At 38.2% G+C, this 19527-nt stretch overlaps 1 long non-coding RNA gene across 2 annotated transcripts; it reads right to left on the bottom strand.

Moving 5' to 3' along the window:
* Positions 1-3657: 3657 nt before the first annotated feature.
* LOC147845448 (uncharacterized) lies at positions 3658-9322 on the bottom strand. Of its 2 annotated transcripts, none has more exons than XR_015480312.1 (4): positions 7215-9322; positions 5834-6933; positions 5053-5795; positions 3658-4745 (listed from the first exon to the last, which is right to left on the bottom strand). It is a non-coding gene; the product is annotated as an uncharacterized LOC147845448 (long non-coding RNA). The 2 variants fall into 2 exon arrangements; XR_015480313.1 differs by lacking the exon at positions 3658-4745 and adding an exon at positions 4766-4898.
* Between the last annotated feature and the right edge of the window lie 10205 nt (positions 9323-19527).

Genomic DNA, 19527 nt, shown 5'->3' with positions numbered 1-19527 from the left:
TGTGCATATCGCACTTCCGGCTGGCCGCATATCCGATCTAGACTTTACCAGGGGTCACCAACCCTGTTCCTGGGAGCTACCTTCCTGCAGAATTCAGTCACAACCCTGATCAAACACACCTGAACCAATTAATAGTACCTAAAGCAGCACTTGATAATTACAAACATGTGTTTGGTCAGGGTTGTAACTGAAATCTTCAGGAAGGTAGCTCTCCAGGAACAGGGTTGGTGACCCCTGTTATAAAGAATCCTCTCTGCTTCAGTTCTCCTACAACAGGGGTGGCCAGTCCTGTTCCTGGAGAGCCACCTTCCTGCAGATTTCAGTTGCAGCCTATATTAAACACACCTGCCTGTAATTATCACGTGGTGTTCAGGTCCTAATTAATTGGTTCAGGTGTGTTTGATATGGGTAGCGACTGAAATCTGTAGGAAGGTGGCTCTCCAGGAACAGGATTGGCCACCCCTGTCCTACAACATGCAGTCATTAATTACATTAAGATGGTCCTGGTGTCCACTATAGTGGACATTTATGAAAGGATGATATTTTGAAACACAAACAAAGTTCAACAGCTTTGAAAGCTATTAGCTTTTAAACTATTGAAAGCTGTTAGCTTTGAAAGGACACAAGTCAATGGGCGGGGTCTCAGGAGAATAAAATGTGTGTGTGTGTGTGTAGACATGATTTTAAAATATGATTTCAAATTTGAAATAGGTAAATATTGTTACTGACACTTTAATAAACAAATATATATATGTAATAATAATAGTTTCACATGCCTCTCTTGCCATAAAATATGCTTTTTTGTTTGTCTGCCATTTTGGATGCAGTGTAAGAATTGGTTCTTAGCATGCCAGCCAATCAAATGACATATCACTAGAAAGCCCATGATGTCCTCTTGACAGAGTAGCTAAAAAAATTCAAAGAAAATTCATGAAAACACAATGGCTGCGTCCGAAACTGCCTACTACTCAATAGGTACTGCATTTGAATTTAAACATACTACTCGGCCGTTAGAAAAGCGCGTTCTATAGACCTTTTTCTTGGAACGCAAAATTACCCATGATGCTTTGCGTGTATGCGCAAGGAGAATGCGAAGAACTTCCGGTCGGTAGCTGAGGCGTGTAAACAGTCACATTTGGACAGCTTTGAAACGATAGTTTTAATCTATTTTACCTGCTTTTATCCTCTTTGAACTAATACTGTTGTTCATCAGCAGCATCTCCTGGACTGATCATTTAAAGAAATGCCATCTAATAGGATGGAAAACAGCTGCTGTGAGGCGTTTTCCCCTCGTTGTCAGACGGCATCTTCTGCAGTTTAAATGAAGCCTCGTCATCGCTAAAGTCAACATTTTCTCTTTATTTCAAATATATAACCAGCCCAAACAAATGTAGTTCACCAAAATATTTGACACACACTCGCAGCCTGTACTGTGCCACTGACACACTGATTTAATAACTGTGCCAGTACTCTGGTTTGCTCTCTCTCTCTCTCTCTCTCTCTCTCTCTGTGTATGTGTGACTGTACAGACTGTACGTTATTTCTGACGGCAGACACGTGAACTAGGAGAACGTTTTTCTCCTATTTCTGACGCGCTTGAAACACATGTGACAGATTATAACGGCTTTAACACACACATTTCTAAGTTGTGTGTCACAAAAACACTCTGTTATCCATTAAAAACGTTATTGAAACCCATTTTCGGAGCGCAAATTACCAGTTGTACACGCTGTGAACGGAAGTTTTTTGCATTCTACCGGAAGACGCTGGTCGCTATGGCGCCCTCCATGCAGCAGCCATGAAAAAGGTCTATACAGTATGAACGTGAAAAGTATGAATGGAACTCGGGTGAATTCAGGTAATCTAGACTTATCTGAAATCCCTAAGATGTTTTCTAACCACCTAAGAAAACATAATATAGATATTATACTGAGAAGACCCATGCCACACCTATTAGTATGTATTTGTCAAAAACAAAAATTCTGCCTGAATTTGATAATCTGGGACAGGTCACTTCGTAATCTGGGACATTATGTATTTGGGCTGAAAAAGTATATATTTGCCATATTTATGCATGCCAAACTCATTTTTACCAATTTTAAAAAAGTGTGCGTGTGTGTGTGTGTGTTTGTGTGTGTGTGTGTGTGTGTGTGTTTGTGTGTGTGTATATGTGTGTATGTGTGTGTGTTTGTGTACAGCACATTGTACATTCCATCTTTGTATTCATTAAACTTACAAAGTCTCTAAATGCATATTTCTCCCATTCGAAAGACTGTCCCAGATTACCCAAACCATGCTGTCCCACATTATCAATCATATTTGATAATGTGGGACAACAAAAAATGTTTGAAAGAAAACAAAGCTAAAAAACATTTTCAACACTTTAATACAAATTTTGTTACTTGAATAGATCACAAACATCATTTAGCAACAATTGGGAATATTGTCTTATTTATGACAGGTTTATGTCCTTAACATTAATCTAGTCAGAATCCTATGTCACTGACCTTGTCATCCAATTTTGATGAGAGCTTCCTGATTGACATGTGCCCTGCCCCCCCTCTATGGAATACCCCAATGAAGTCATGTGATTTTACTCACATGAAGTCCATGCTAAATTTATAATAAAAGTCCTGTTGCCTAAATTTTGTTAGAACAGAAATAAACACACAGAAGCTCAGGTGTCGCAGATTACCCAAATTCACCGGGTAAGTCATCCGGGTACTTCTCGCATACTGATTTTTTAATTCTATGAATTCGGACTTACTACTCGGCTCGCATACTGATTTTAGCGCATTGTATAGTATGGAAGTATGCGGTTTCGGACGCAGCCAATGTCCACTACAGAGGACACAAGTCAATGGGCGGGGTCTCAGGAGAATAAAATGTGTGTGTGTGTGTGTGTAGACATGATTTTGAAATCTGATTTAAAATTTGAAATCAGTAAATATTTAGATTTTTGTACACAGATTATTATTTTTTGGTATTATAGTTAATATTTTTTATTGTACACATTTTTATTTTCTGTGCGTGTATGTATTTACTTTATTAGGTACACCATTTTGCCTTCAGAACATCCTTAATCCTTCATGGCATAGATTCAACAAGCTACTGGAAATATTCCTCAGAGATTGTGTTCCATATTGACATGATAGCATGTCAACATGATAGTTTCTGTTGATTTGTCAGTAGCACATGCATGTTGCCAATCTCCCGTTCCACCACATCGCAAAGCTGCTGTATTGGATTGACATCTGGTGACTGTGGAGGCCATTTAAGACTGTGGAGGCCATTTAAGCCATTTCATGTTCCATGCCACGTTTCTTCCCCATTCTGATGCTCGCTTTGAACTGCAGCAGATCATCTTGACCACGTCTACATGCCTAAATGCATTGAGCTGCTGCCATGTGATTGGCTGATTGGAAATTTGCCTTAACAAGCAGTTAGACAGGTATAAATATACAGTATATATATATATATATATATATATATATATATATATATATATATATATATATATATATATATATACACACACACACACACACACACACACACACACACATATATATATATATAGTCATACACAGCCTTTGGGGTGTTATTTTAGCATTATTTTAAAATAATAAAAAGTTTTGAATTAGTTTAGTTTGTGTATATAAAAGTTTTAATTTTTTATTGTATGCAAATTTGTATTTGTTTTTTTTATTCTAGCTGTTTGACTTTTATCTTTTTTTCCACTTAAAAGTTTTCTTCTTGGTTGTTTAAATTGATGTTCAGCATTTTTCATGTTTAATTAACCATATTATTACAATATTTACTTTATTCAATCTTTATTTCAATTAACAAATGCTAATTTCTTGTAGTTTTAGAAAGCAGCAGCTCTGTTTCTGACTAAATTTGGGGTCATCTGTGTAACAAGAAATGAATATGCAGATAAAATGATGATGATGTAACACTGACATTTCAACAGTGAATTTCATAACGTATCTTAAAACATTAGTGAGGTGTTTTTGCATATGTTTTCCTTCCTAGATTGTAGAATGAAAGCAAACTCAGAAGCACATGAACATCAGGTGAAGCTTTCTCTGTCCTCATTTAACCTCTGCAGGATTTACTGGACTGATGCCATTATATAATGACTTCTGTCAAAATTAGTGTAATCCTAAAGCGGGCTCAGTTTTGGATAAATTACCCATATTTATAGTCTTTACTTTAGATAAGAAGGTTTGCCATCTAAATTGCTGCTTTAAGCTGTTTTATTTTAATATAATTAACAGTTCATAACAGCAGATTATTAGAGTTTTTATAGAACATTAGAAGAATCATTGATTTGTTTTCTCTCCGATTGTCGTGTTTTGTAGAAAGATTACAATTTTAGGTGTAATTTGAGGTTGTGATTGTGGGAAAACAAACAGCAACAATTATACATGATAGCATTGTGCTATTTTTCGAGTTGCATTAGAGGTTAACTAGTGCACACTAAATGTCGACAATATAACCTTTAGACGTGTGGTGAATCTGATATTCAATAATATTATATATTTTGATAATTAGGGATGCACTAATAGGTGTATTTTATTCAATATCGGTACCGATATTAGCAACATTTTTTGGGAGCGATACCGATAAATTCATAGATAACGATATTGGTAAATTGCAATTGATACAGTTCTAGTTAGTTCAATAATATACATTATTATAATTAGGGATGTACTAGTAGATTACTTTGTTCGATATCGGTACTGATTTTAGCAAAGATTTTGGGAGAGATACCGATAAATTCATAGATAACGATATTGGTAAATTGCAATTGATACAGTTCTAGTTAGTTCAATAATATGATATATTATTATAATTAGGGATGTACTAATAGATTACTTTGTTCAATATCGGTACTGATTTTAGCAAAGATTTTGGGAGCGATACCGATAAATTCATAGATAACGATATTGGTAAATTGCAGTTGATAAAGTTCTAGTTAGTTCAATAATATGATACATTATTATAATTAGGGATGTACTAGTAGATTACTTTGTTCGATATCGGTACTGATTTTAGCAAATATTTTGGGAGCGATACCGATAAATTTATAGATAACAATATTGGTAAATTGCAACTGATACAGTTCTAGCTAGTTATCTAGTACCGAGGTTATCTAGTGCACACAAAATGTTGACAATACAACCGTTAGACGTGTGCTGAATCTGATATTCAATAATATGATATATTATAATAATTAGGGATGTACTAATGGCTTACTTTGTTCGATATCGGTACCGATATTAGCAAAGAATTATTAGTAAAAAAAAAAAACACTTTAAAAAACTTATTTTTGCTGTTCAATGTTTTTTTAATAGCCATAACTTTTAGTTGATGCATAATAAAATATATTAAACAAACAAAGTTTGCTATATGTAAATTATATATATTTGAAGTAATTTAATGACCGCCTTTAGACATGTGCTGAGTTGGATATTCAATAAAATAATATATTATGATAATTAGGAATGCACTAATAGGATTATTTTGTCCGATATTGGTTTCGATATTGACATTTTTTTCACCGATACAGATAAATTCGTAGATACCCATATGGTAAATTACAAACAATACTATACTGAATATGGATCCAAATAACATTCAGCTGTGCAACATTAAAAAAAAGACACAAGTTAATATAAAATAAACACACTATATTTATTTTAATAGCTGTAACTTTTATTTAACATGTAATAGAATAAACAATAACAAATAAAGTTTGCTATATGTAAATTTTACATAATTGAGGTCATCTAGTGCACACTTAATGTCAACAATATAACCCTTAGACATGTCCTGAATTCGATATTCATAAAAATTTGATATATTATGATAATTAGGGGTACACTAATAAGATTATTTTGTCCAATATTGGTACAGATATTAAAAAAAAAACATTTTGGCCAATGCCAATAAATTTATAAATGGTGATATTGGTAAACTGCAAAAGATACTACACAGTACTAGCTATTTTTTTACTATTAATTTCATTTTACTGAACATGGATCCATTTAACATTCACCTGTCCAACATTTTAAAAGACACAGGTTAAAATAAAATAAAAACATAAGCTTATTTTTGCTATTAAATATTTCTTTAGACAGCAATAACATTTATTTGACGTATGTTAGAATGTTTATTTAACAAATAAAGTTTGCTATATGTGAGTTATACATATGTGAGATCATCTAGTACACATTAAATGTTGACAATATAACCTTTAGATCTATGCCAAATCTGATATTCAATAATACAATGTTTTCTGATAACCATAGAAGCGCTAATAGGATTGTTTTGTCCGATATCGGTACCGATATTAATAAAATAAAATTTAGGGTGATACCGATAAATTGGTAGATACCTATGTACCGATATTCATACAAGTTCGATAAATTATGATAATTAGTGGTGCACGAATAGGATTATTTTGTCCGATATTGGTAAATTACAAAGAATACTATACAGTACTAGCTATTTTTTACTATTTAATTCATTTTTACATTTTTGACAATAGAACCTTTAGACGTGCTGAATCTGATATTCATTAATACAATGTATTATGATAATTAGGGATGCGCTAATAGGATTGTTTTGTCTGATATCGGTGCCGATATTAACAAAATAAAATTTGGGGTGATTCCGATCAATTTGTAGATAGCAATATATCGATTTGTTTAACAAATACAGTACTAGCTAGTTTTTTTTTTTTTACTATTAAATTAATTTTACTGATCCACAGTAGGAATGCAACGGTTAACCGATTTCACTATTAATCGTGCTTTAATTTGTCAGGGTAAATAATAGTAAAGGCTTTGCAACACCACGTTTCTGCATGGGACAACTGTTGCAACTAAACAAAGTTGAGGTTCTCCCATGAGGTTTTATTCCACACTCGACCATTCATAAACACACGTATCAGCCTTTGTTCACCCGCTACCCACTTAGAATAATTTTCTACCTGACCATTCCCATTAAATTAGATCTGATTTCCAAAATCTTATAGTTAAATTGGGTACTACCAAAAGAGATAAAACTCTAGGTTGTGCAAGGATTGTAGGCTAAATTTCAGTTTTGTTTGTTTGTTTGTTTGTTTGTTTTTTCCATAATTGAGCAGCCGTAGTTTCGGTTGATATCGTGATAATCTCATATACTGTGATAAAAGCTTCAGCAACTGTTTCAAGTATCAGAAGCCGAATAACTTAAAATCTTCAGGTACAGACCCTTATATTGACCCAATTTGTTGTTGAAAAATATGGTCTCTTCAACAAATAAGTGTATGATTTTTAATGTGAAGTGAATGTATTTGGAAATGGCTTGTATTGAGGTTTTTGCAGTTTGTTTGGCTGTTGAAGTTACAAGGCTAATTGCTAGTCTTTATCTATAGTCACTATTAGTTATCCAGGCTGGATCATAAAATGTGAAAATTGCACAGATGTAGGTTAAGGGAGTAATTCAGGACTCTTTCTCCTTTAAGAGAAATCAGCGAGGTCGTCTGTAGCATCAGCGCTTCAGCTTCACCCAGAGAAGAATTAAAAATTAAAGAGCTTTTCTGAGTTCCCCTGACTCAGCACTTCTCTGTAGAGTCTCAGTCAGGACAGCAAGACTTCCAGTCAGATCGCACATTCATTTTTAATGTTTCAGCACTAGAAATAGGTGATATGGACTTAAAATTGTATAAGATACAATATTAAATATGATACAATATTATTTACAATACGATATGATATTTATTACGATAGTTTTGGCGATAAATAATTTGTACCCACTAAGCGATAAAAAAAAAAAGTAAAATCCAGTATTTTTAGAGAAAAAGTATTCATTTTCATGCTGTTTTTATTATTTTGTTTATTACTTTACACACCTCAACTGTGCTCCTGGATACCCACTCTCCGACTGTATTTAAACACTTCAAACTTATTTTGAACATTTAATATTAAGAGTCGTTTATTCGATTATTTCGTTACAATTGTAAGTCAATCCTGCCCCGTCAGTAAGCTAACTGTACTCTGATTGGTCAGCTGGCCAGATCTGTTTTGATTGGTCTTTCTATGTAGGGAGTGACATGCCCTTTTTAGGGTAAAGTCTAGAAGGGATACAGCTGCGGATACTCGCATCAACATAGCATCATTTTTGTGAAACTGTACAACAATAATTGATATTTTTACATTACTGTGAGGGTTGGGGAATGGGTAGATGCTAATAAGTCATAATTAATGAGTAAATTTATAAATAATATGAATAATACTCTGTATAATTACTGTTTTTAGGTTACTGTGGGGGTTGGGTGTAGTGTTAAGGTGGTGGTAGACGTTAATATAATACAATTTAATGGCTCATTTAATAAATAATATGAATAATACTTGGTATAATTACTGTTTTTACATTACTGTGTGGGTAGGGGTAGACGTAATAAAATACAATTTGAGTCATTTAACAAAATAATATTAATAAAATTGGTGTAATTCCTGTTTTTACATTGCTGTGAGGGTTGGGGTAGGGGTAGACGTTAATAAAATACAACTACCGAGTAATTTAACAAATAATATAAATTTTTTTAAACTTCCGACTACAGCAGTATCTCTTCTAGCAACATTTCGATTTTAGAATGTTTTATGTCACGGCGATGCAGAGATTATGCAAATTATTTACTTTAATTAGTCATAATAATTTTGATTATTTAATGTGATTCAGAACCAATTTTTAAAGACAATATCTTTATTTATCATTCGCTTTTTAGATGAACAATTTTGCAGATTGTTTACGCTGAAGGAGCACGACTATCAGTCAGAATGCACATTCGTTTTTAATGTTTCTGCACCAGGGATGGGTGATATATGGACTTAAATTGATATCACGATATTTTCCAGCATTTATTGCGATGGCGATAATCTACAGCCAGGAAAATAAGTATTAAACCCATCATCGTTTATCTCAGAAAACATATTTCTGATGTTGCTGTTGACTTGAAATTTTCATCAGATGTTTGTAACAACCAAAGAAACCCATATATGCAAAGAAAACAAAACAAATTAGTTTACAAATGAAGTTATGCGAAGTAAAATGACATGACACAGGGAATAAGTATTGAACACATGAAGAAAGGAAGGAGTAGAAGAGCAGTGAAGGCCCAGACAGCAGCTAAAGTCTCCCAGTAGTTCTTCAGCAACCTTTTGCCCTTCACCATTGTAAATTAATATTTGCAGATTGTTTACATTGAAGGACAGCTACGCCACAAACTGCAAATAAGATGTTTTTGCAAAAATCCACATGATCTGCTCTTAAAAAAAAATGTAAAAGATAAACACAAACTATTAACACCCACCAACTATTAACACCCAGTTCTGCGCTAAGCACACGCGTAAACATTGGCACAGCCTTCATGTGGTTGCATAGCCTTCGCCGTGGCTGATGCCAACGCTGATGTGCACCCCTCAAAAAATGTATCTACATGTCGCAATGATGCGTAGCGCAAGCTCTGTGATTGGTTGGCTTGGTACCAGTGGTGCTGAGAGCTGCAAGCCCAATTGAGCGAGTGTTTACAAGTGTCGAGTCTCATGAAGAAGCTCTAGATGGAAACTGTTATTTTGTGTTTACCTTATGATTAAAGTTGTTGCACGTAGGCCGGTTCCTGCCTCTGAATGAGCAAGTTTAAGCTACTCGTACGTTGAGGTAGCGTTCAGAATAAACAAAACACCCACGAAGAAACTCGACACAGAGAAATATAAAAACCTACTGCCAGCTAGTTTTTCAGACGTGCTATTGCAGAGCGACACAAACAGTGCGCAGAAGTATAAATGCACGGCTACGTGTAAGGCAGAGCAGGGCAGGTCACGACGATCATACGAAGTAATACTAAAATAACTCTATTTTATATGTGTATGAGAAAATGTCTTCATTCATCTGCAACAAAACGTTTACAACAGCATGAGGGAGAATAAATAACATTTTTGGCTGAACATCCCCTCTAGCATGTTTGCATTGTGTTTGTGCGTTGACATCTGCTTTGTGTACTCGTGCTGTACGTCTCGCTGACTGAGATTTTGTCTGCGAGGCATTTTTTGTGTGTGTAACAGGCCCGTTTGCTGGAGAAAGATCCATCCCATGATCCTTTTAGCCCGGCAGCGTCCCTCTTTTGCAGCCCATTAGATGCATTAAAGCTCATCGCGAAAAATCAATAACCTGCTGTGGGTGGTGCGCTAAAACAATTGTCCAAATGTTTGTCTTGTGCGAGGAGAGCAGGAAGCGGCCCTAAAGCCCTGGAGTGTCACAGCTGATAACGTGAAGCTCTCCGTCCATCATGACTTGGATTGTTATGGTCAAACTCTGCAAACATACGCTGGAATAGTTGGTGGTTCATTCCGCTGTGGCGACCTCTAAAATAGAGACTAAGCCGAAGGAAAATTAATAAATGATAAATTATGCAAATTCACTTCCATGAAAATTAATGTCAGTCAATTTAAAATGGTTTATTTTTTATAATATATTGCAAAAGAACAAATGATGGCATTGTCAGTTTTTCCAGCGTTGTGCAGCTCTACTCAACAGCGTCTGTTTACATTTAAACAGAATATGAGTGCTGCTGAAATGTAATGCGAGACCAGAATGTTTTGGCAACATTAGACCACATTTTGACCTCCTCGATTGGAAGAAACGTGGTCGATTTGTGCAGGAAACTTGACGCAAATGCCTTTGACTCTACACAAGTGTGAGATTACAGACGAAGCTTTATCAGTTTATTTATTACCGTCCTTAAGCATTTACAGTTAAATTCAGAATTATTCACCCTCCTGTTATTTTGTTTATTATATTATTAGTATTTTTTCAATTATTTCTGGAATAATGTTTTACAGAGCAAGGAATTTCTCACAGTATTTCCTATCATATGTTTTGTGATGCACCGATACCGTTTTTTTGGAACCGATCCAATCTCAATACCAAAAATTCTGAGTATCGACCGATACAGATCTGATCCCGATACTGTAACTTTTTTTTTCTTACCTAATTCAGTTTCTATAGTTCTGGTGATAAACTGAAATAATATATCTTCTTTAGTGAAAATAACAGACCCATAGGCCCACTGTATATGACTGACGACACAATCTAACTAAAAACATGATGCTTGCTATAAACTCGGCTATATTATTTGAGCAATCCTTATGACTGTTGTGGTCCAGCTTATGTTTCCTTTTTTAATATAAAGATTTTTTTTTTTTTGGTAGGCTGCCACTACTGACACTAATCATTGGTAAAATAATCAACCTTTTAGCAAAGCCTGATATTTTCCTGCAGGTTTGATGCAGACTAAACTAAACTGTCTGTCCTTGGTCTTATCCATATTTCTTTGCACGTTGAACACATGGCGGCCACAACAGGAAATAAAAAAAAAAACTGCGTTAATTGCATTAATTGTTTTTACGCGTTAAATATTTCAAATTAATCACATGCGTTTACATGTATGTTAACATGTTATATATATATATATATATATATATACAGTTGAAGTCAGAATTATTAGCCCCCCTGTTTATTTTTTCCCCAATTTCCGTTTAACGGAGAGCAGATTTTTTCCAACACATTTCTAAACATAATAGTTTTAATAACTCATCTCTAATTACTGATTTATTTTATCTTTGTCATGATAACAGTACTTAATATTTTACAAGACACTTTTATACAGCTTAAAGTGACATTTAAAGGCTTAACTAGGTTAATTAGGGTAATGCAGGTTAGGGTAATTAGGCAAGTCATTGTATATTGATGGTTTGTTCTGTAGACTATCGAAAACAAATATAGCTTTAAGGGGCTAATAATTTTGTCCTTAAAATAGTGTTAAAAAAATTAAAAACTGCTTTTATTCTAGCCGAAATAAAACAAATAAGACTTTCTCCAGAAGAAAAAATATTATAGGAAATACTGTAAAAATTTCCTTGCTCTGTTAAACATCATTTAAGAAAATTAGAAGGGGGGTTAATAATCCTGACTTCAACTGTTTGTATAAATATATTTGTTAATAATTTTGGTTATGGGTAAAACAAAGAGCATGCGAGTCAGGTAGTTGAAACGGTAGGCTACAAATAATTAATTCTTTATGAGTTAATTAACTATTCAGGAATATATATATATATATATAATTGAATATAGTATCTTTTATATAATAAAATATTCAATATTATATTATTGTAATATTATAAATTGACCGTAGTGTATGAATGTGTGTGAATGTGCCGTGAACAGAGCGTGAGAAAATAAATTTAATTAAATAAGGGAAAGTTGTGTGTAAATTCAGTCAGCCTTATATTTTTCCAAAATAGTATGACTAAAGCCTGTATGATGCAGAAAGTGTGTGGTCAATGCCAGCTGTAATGATGCAAACAAATAAATCAAAATGACAGATAAGTGATTTATGCTCACACCATGTGGTCTGAATTTAAAGAAACGCTTCATATGCTGCAAAATAAAGGTCAGTCGATGGCAGAATAGTCATTATTGGGCGAGTCTTACGTGGGACTCTGACCCAAATAATAGGTAAAAGGCAAACATTAATCACGAGAGAGAGAGAGATCATATAAACGTAATCAGCTTTACTTTTAATAGAATTCGCTGAATTATTATCCCTTCCTGTTCTGCAGTAAATCCCGAAGCGTACGGACAGTCTCTCAGCGAGCCATCCGTCATCATGACTGAATGTGAAAACCATAGGATACACACAGGAAGTGATGTCAGAGTACACACTTAGCACACACGTGATATGTAAAGTCAGGTGAGAAACTTAACAGGAAAGGAAAGGATGTTGGACGCCGCACCACTTTTTTGATTTCTATTTTTATTTTTAAGGGCGGTGCGGTGGCTCAGTGGTTAGCACAGCAAGAAGGTCGCTGGTTCGAATCTCGACTGGGCCAGCTGGCATTTCTATGTGGAGTTTGCATGTTCTCCCATTGTTGGTGTGGGTTTCCTCCGGGTGCTCCGGTTTCACCCACAACTCCAAACACATACACTATAGGGGAATTGATGGACTAAATTGGCAGTAGTGTATGAGTGTGTGTGTAAATTAAGGGTGTCACAATCCTCCATATTCTCGATTCGATTACATTTTCGATTCTGAAGGCACGATTCGATTCGATTTTCGATTATGAATAATTAATTATTTAATGACCAATTAATTATATGTAGCCTACCGTTTAAACTACCTGACCTGCATGGTCTTTGTTTTACCCATAAACAAATCATACAGTAAATGAATAAAGGCAAGATACACACATAATCACCACCTGTCAATCACTTTTTCTGCGGGACTCGTGAATAGGCAGTGATCTGTGTCGTTATAATGGCGTCGGTAAAAAAAGACGCACAACCAACAGGAACCAGCCAACAGTATCTGAGGTGTTCGCTAAAATGACTAAGTACAAGTGAGTGAAAGATTGAAGCAGTCCTCTGACTGCCTGGACCTGCTGTCTCGAGCGCATGGCTGTGTGTGTGCGTCTGTGTCTGTGTGGTCACGTGATGTGCATTTTCAGAGGTAGAGAGGAAGGAGGGCTGCTCAGAAATGTGGATGTCAAATCGTTGTCGTTCTAAAATGCCATTTAAAAACAAAGACAGTGTAAACAGGGCCTGAGTGTGTACTTTTTGCGAGCGGATTTGCAAAGGGGCGGGCAGAGGATCGCGATGCTGGTGTTGTCTATCGGACGAACCGTACGTAATACGTACATAGCAGAGCTTGCAAAACTGTGTTTTTTTTTTGTCGACAACACAAACGTTGTCAACATAACTCACTGGAAATATAAAATGCTTCCACACCGGCGACTTCATTGAAAGAGGAGAGGGTTTAAGCTCTGTCGACGGGTCTCCTGCTTCTGCAGTTTAACAAGCACTTCAACAAGCCTGTTATTTTCCCGCTTGGCAAGCCAAGCTGATGTGACATGGGGGCGTGGCAGCATCGACGATTCTATTTTTTGATTCGATAATCGAAATTGAGCATAAATTTAGATCGATTTCGATTAAAAATCGAAATCGTGACACCCCTAGTGTAAATGTGAGTGTGTATGGGTGTTTATCATTTACAGAAACAAAAAATAAAGAATATACAAAAGCAGCAAATAAATTAGCAAAGAGTTCAGATAATTAAAATGAATAGCTATTATAAAGAAATAGAATCAAGTTATCAAATCTCATTAATCTTTTCTTCACTGTATAACTTACACATTCTGATTAAAGAGCAGCGAAGGAATCTCCTTTATTTAGATTTTGTTTGATTACATTAACAGGTGTCACTTTTAAAAATGCATTATAATAACATCATAATGAAAGCATTCGACTGCTTTCCTAACTTTTTATGCTCATTTAGGGCAAAATTAGTTGTGTTTGAAAAAAAAAAAAAAAAACAAGATCGACATCTTTAGATGTTATTAATATTAATTATGTGTATATTTCTGTTCAAACACGCACCCAGACTTTCACTCCGCTTCAAATGGCGTGTACAGTATTCGTTTGGGAAGCAGCGTCTATTTATCAATATGAAGCGCGTCAGATTTACACACTAAAGAAGTTTCTTTAAAAACGCAAGCGCGCAGGGCAAACTTCACTCATAATCTGATCATTATCATGATCATTTAGAATCTGCTTTGGGTTTCTATTATTATCTGTTATGTATAGACCTTTTTTCTTGGAACGCAAAATTACCCATGATGCTTTGCGTGTATGCGCAAGGAGAATGCGAAGAACTTCCGGTCGGCAGCTGATGCGTGTAAACGGTCACATTTGGACAGCTTTGAAACGATAGTTTTAATATATATTTTACCTGCTTTTATCCTCTTTGAACTAATACTGTTGTCCATCAGCGCCATCTCCTGGACTGATCATTTAAAGAAATGCAATCTAATAGGATGGAAAACAGCTGCTGTGAGGCGTTTTCCCCTCGTTGTCAGACGGCATCTTCTGCAGTTTAAATGAAGCCTTGTCATCGCTAAAGTCAACATTTTCTCTTTATTTCAAATATATAACCAGCCCAAACAAATGTAGTTCACCAAAATGTTTGACACACACACGCAGCCTGTACTGTGCCACTGACACACTGATTTAATAACTGTGACAGGGAAAATATAGGCTAGTGTCATTTCGAAATCAAAGAAAAACACAAACCGTGGTGAAAACAACACACGAAATAAAACACAAACGGCTCACGATTAGAATGAACAGCAAATCAGCCAGCAGAGGATCAATAACAGACTTTTATTGCTCATTTTTGTAAATTGCACGACTTTCATACCTGTTAAGTTTCATGCCAGTACTCTCTCTCTCTCTCTCTCTCTCTCTCTGTGTGTGTAAGAGCCGCTGAGCTAACAGCTGACAGGCCGGGAACGCACACACACACTATTTCTGACGGCTGACACGTGAACTAATAGAACGTTTTTCTCGTATTTCTGACACGCTTGAACCACATGTGACAGATTATAACGGCTTTAACACACACTTTTCTAAAGGCTGATTTATACTTCTGCGTCAAACACCGGCGTACACTACGGCGCTGACGCATAGCCCTTCGCCGTGGCCGTCGCCGTCACTGACGTGCACCTCTCAAAAATTGTAACTACACGTCGCAACAACGCGTAGCACAAGCTCTGTGATTGGTCGGCTTGGTAGCGCTGACAAGTCTGGGCGGGACCGAGAGCCGCACGAATGGCGCGAGCGATTGTTTACAAGTGTGGAGTCCCGTGAAGTAGCTCCGGATGGAAAGTTTTGTTTTGTGTTTACCTCATAGTTAAAGTTGTTGCACGTCCGCCGGTTCCTGCCTCAAAATGAGCGAGTTTGAGCCACTTGTACATCCCGGAAGTGTTCAGGAATTGCAAAAAAGCAGCGAAGAAACTCGACACAGAGAAAGATTTACACCTCACTGCCAACTAGCTTTTCAGAAGTGTTAATGCAGACCGACAGAGACAGCGCGCAGAAGTATAAATGCGTTGCCTGCGCCGTGGGTTACGCCGGTCACTTGACGCAAAAGTATAAATCAGGCTTAAGTTGTGTGTCACTAAAACACTCTGTTATCCATTAAAAACGTCATTGAAACCCATTTTCGGAGCGCAAATAACCAGTTGTACACGCTGTAAACGGAAGTTTTTAGCATTCTACCAGAAGACACTGGTCGCTATGGCGCCCTCCATGCAGCAGCCATGAAAAAGGTCTATATGTTTCTGCTGTTTCCTGATGTGTGCGTTTACGAGCTGCTGCAGCCTGAAACCGGTTTAGTGACCTGCAGGAAATCATGGTCAATTTTGACACCTGAGATTGACACCGTTTCTGCAGATCTGCCGTCTGCCCCTGCATGATGTGAATCTTCTCTACACTACCTGACAAAAGTCTTGTCGCTTATTCAAGTTTTATGAAAAACAAACAATAACTGGACTTTTCGTTGATCATTTGGCGTATGAAGTGGCTTATATGAAAGGCAAAGGCCTCTAGATTGCACTTATTTGAGCACAATAAAATATGATCATGCCTTGATTTTGAAGGATTTCATTTGGACACAGGGCCGGCGCGTCCATAGAGGCGACCTAGGCGGCTGCCTAGGGCGGCAGTAAGAGAGGGCGGCGTCCGCAACAACCCCCTTACCACCTGCATCCTCAGTTATGTCCGCGACACCTCCCTCACCATCTGCGTCCTCAGATATATTCACGCATAGGCGACAGAATAGAGAGGGCGGAGTCAGCGACACCTCCATCTGCACCTGCATGTCCTCAGTTATATCGGCACATAGGGCGACAGAATAGAGGTCCGCGTCACCCGCGCGTCCTCAGTTATTTACGCACATAGGGCGGCAAAATAGAGAGAGCAGCGTCTGCAACATCTCCCTTCCTCCCTCAGCAACCGAGCGTCCTCAGTTATATCCACGCATAGGGCGGCAGAATAGAGGTCCGCGACAGCTGCGCGTCCTCAGTTATATCCATGCATAGGGCGGCAGAATAGAGAGAGCAGCGTCTGCAACATCTTCCTCCCTCCCTCAGCAACCGATCGTCCTCAGTTATATCCGCGCATAGGGCGGCAGAATAGAGGTCCGCGACACCTCACTTCATTTTCATAACCGGTCACTTTCGTTTTCACATAATGGGGTTGAGGGCGGCGTGATCGTCCTCTGCCTAGAGCGGCAGTTCAGCTTGCTCCGGCCCTGTTAGGACAGTAAGGTCTGACAATGCTTAAACAAAAGTCTCATCAATGAACAGAAATAATGTCCAGTATAGAATATAAAGTCATGCGGCAGTGGATTCATCTTCAATGCATCCTTCTTCATGCTTAATAATGTTCATGCCTGGTGACTGGGCTGGCCAATCCTGGAGCAGCTTGACCTTCTCTGCTTTCAGGAGCTTTGATGTGTAGGCTGAAGTATGAGAAGGAGCACTATCCTGCTGGAGAATTGTCCCTCTCCTGTGGTTTGTAATGTAATGTGCAGCACAAATGTCTTGATACCTCAGGCTGTTGATGTTGCAGATCTCTCACACGCCCCCCTACTGAATAGAACCCCAAACCATGATTTCTCCTTCATCAAACTTGACTGATTTCAATGAGAATCTTGGGTTCAACTAGAAGTCAATTTATTATTTGTTGCTCTTACAACTGAGATCCACAACAAGACGTCTGTCAGGTAGTGTATAATTGGCTCTATTATGGCTCCTTTCCACTGTGGGGGGGACATTTAAGTGTCAGTCAACTGTGGGCGGGATATTGAGGTGTAAGTCTGAACTGTGGGCGGGACATAGAGGTCAGTGACAACTGTGGGTGGAACATTTAGGTGTCAGTCACAACTGTGGGCCGGACTGAGCTGTCTGTCATAACTGTGGACGGGACGTTGAGCTGTCCTTTACAACTGTGGGCGGGACATTGAGGTGTCAATCAACTGTGGGTGGGAAATTGAGGTGTAAGTCTGAACTGTGGGCGGGACATAGAAGTTAGTGACAACTGTGGGTGGAACATTTAAGTGTCAGTCACAACTGTGGGCCGGACTGAGCTGTCTGTCATAACTGTGGATGGGACGTTGTGCTGTCCTTTACATCTGTGGGCGGGACATTGAGGTGTCAATCAACTGTGGGTGGAAATTGAGGTGTAAGTCTGAACTGCGAGCGGGATATTGAGATGTCAGTCGCAACTGTGGGCGGGACATTTAGGTGTCTGTCACAACTGTGGACGGGACATTGAGCTATTTTTCACAACTGTGGGTGGAACATAGAGGTGTCAGTCACAACTTTGGGTGGGGCATTGACCTGTCAGTCTCAAGTGTGGGCGTGACATTGAGCTGTCAGTCACAACTGTGGGCGTGACATTAAGCTGTCAGTCACAACTGTGGACGGGACATTTAAGTGTCAGTCAACTGTGGGTGGAAGATTTAGGTGTCAGTCACAATTGTGGGCGGGACATTGAGCTGTCAGTCACAACTGTGGGTGGGACATTGAGGTGTCAGTCATAACTGTGGGCCTGACATTGAGCTGTCATCTACAACTGTGGGCGGGACATTTAGGTGTCAGTCACAACTGTGGGCGGAACAATGAGCTGTCCATCAGAACTAGGGGTGGGTAATTAAGCTGTCAGTCATAACCGTGGGCGGGACATTGAGGTGTCAGCCACAACTGTGGGTGGGACATTGAACTGTCAGTGTCAAAAATGGGCGGGACATTGAGCTTTTAGTCACAACTGTGGGCAGGATATTGAGCTGTCCGTCATAACTGGGGGTGGGACATTAAGCTGTCACTCACAACTATGGGCGGGGCATTGAGGTTTCAGTTACAACTGTGGGCGTGACACTGAGCTGTCAGTCACAACTGTGGGCGAGACATTTAGGTGTCAGTCATAACTGTGGGCGGGACATTTAGGTGTCATTCATAACTGTGGGCGGGACATTGAGGTGTCAGTCACAACTGTGGGCGGGACTATGAGCTGTTCATCAGAACTGGGGGTGGGGAATTGAGCTGTCAGTCGTAATCATGGGGAGGGACATTTAGGTGTCAGATACAACTGTAGGCGTGACACTGAGCTGTCAGTCACAACTGTGGGCGAGATATTGAGGTGTAAGTCTGAACTGTGAGCGGGATATTGAGATGTCAGTCGCAACTGTGGGCGGGACATTTAGGTGTCTGTCACAACTGTGGGCGGAACAATGAGCTGTCCATCAGAACTAGGGGTGGGGAATTGAGCTGTCAGTCATAACCGTGGGCGGGACATTGAGGTGTCAGCCACAACTGTGGGTGGGACATTGAACTGTCAGTGTCAAAAATGGGCGGGACATTGAGCTTTTAGTCACAACTGTGGACAGGATATTGAGCTGTCCATCTTAACTGGGGGTGGGACATTAAGCTGTCAGTCACAACTGTGGTCGAGACATTTAGGTGTCAGTCAACTGTGGGTGGAAGATTTAGGTGTCAGTCACAACTGTGGGCATAACATTGAGCTGTCAGTCACAACTGTGGGCGGGACATTGAGATTTCAGTCACAACTGTGGGCGGGACA

The sequence above is a fragment of the Danio rerio genome, chromosome 3 (genome assembly GCF_052040795.2).
Source record: "Danio rerio strain M-AB ecotype USA chromosome 3, GRCz13ab, whole genome shotgun sequence".
In the NCBI taxonomy this organism is placed as follows: domain Eukaryota; kingdom Metazoa; phylum Chordata; class Actinopteri; order Cypriniformes; family Danionidae; genus Danio; species Danio rerio.
The sequence above is the reverse complement of the archived record's forward strand: the minus strand, read 5'-3'. Positions and strand labels throughout refer to the sequence as shown.